Raw genomic sequence first — 1,116 nt, 5'->3', positions numbered from 1 at the left:
GAACAACTCATCACCAGTGGGCTACTTTATTTTGTTGGTTTCCTTTTTTAATTATTTATAGATCCTGTTAATTATTTATCCATATTTCAAAATGACAATATTTCAAAGAAAATGAGAAATTAAAAGAATATAAATATGTTTATTATGTATAATTTTAGGTGAACGCTGACGCCCTCCATTCAATGGTCAGTATTGGTGGGCCTTCTTTTGAATCGTTACCCATAAAGTAGCTCTAAGCCTTAAAAAGGTTGGTGACAGCTGGTTTAAAGTCTTGAGACAGGTTGCCATCGAGACTTGGTGAGTCATGGTGAGTCCTTGTTTAGTCTGGCTTATCACAATTCTTACTTTTATGGAGTGAATATGAATTTATGATAAGCCACTTCTTTGCTATTTGCTTTGTGTCTTGCTTAAATGTTGTGTTCTGATGTCTTTACCATTTGTATGTGAAAATAGCCTATGTATCAAATCATAGCCCATAGGACACAGGAAATAATGGATTAATGGAATAATGGTTAATGGGGGAGGCCTGATGTTTATCTCTGTCATCTAATCATTGGGTGAGGGAATTAATCCCTGGACAGGTTGCCTGTTTATCACAAGGCAACAAGGAGAGAAATAATCACGGCAATGATGTATGAACCTAAGACAAATTAGAGGCTTACTAAGCTAACCTAAAACCATGAGTTGAATATATATGAAAGGCAGTTTGGGGAAGAGGCTACACAAATAGGGAAAACTTGTAGAGCCAAGGCTGTATTTTGAAAAAAGGCTATTCCTTTTGAAAGGCAAGAGTACTTACTAATGCCATTCCTTACACCCTCCCTAAAATGAATTAAGAGGAAAATTAACACAGTCAGCTACTGTAAGAAGCCAGGTGTATTTTCTGGGTAAGGGTTTTCTTCAGCCTGACATCTGTCAATTCACTTTCCATTAAATTAACATTTTTCTGGTCAGATGTTCCACCTAAATGTATGCAGTTAGATGGCACTGTTAAAAAGGACATTTTTTGGGACACTCCCTATACCAAATGTTTCTAAAACTTCAAACCAGCTTTGAAGAGACCAAATTTTTCAAACTGAGGATAATAAAGAGTGCTAATCTCTGATCCACATTTTG

Source organism: Cyprinodon variegatus, unplaced genomic scaffold, assembly GCF_000732505.1.
Source record: "Cyprinodon variegatus isolate N-32 unplaced genomic scaffold, C_variegatus-1.0 Scaffold313, whole genome shotgun sequence".
NCBI lineage: Eukaryota > Metazoa > Chordata > Actinopteri > Cyprinodontiformes > Cyprinodontidae > Cyprinodon > Cyprinodon variegatus.
The sequence above is the reverse complement of the archived record's forward strand: the minus strand, read 5'-3'. Positions refer to the sequence as shown.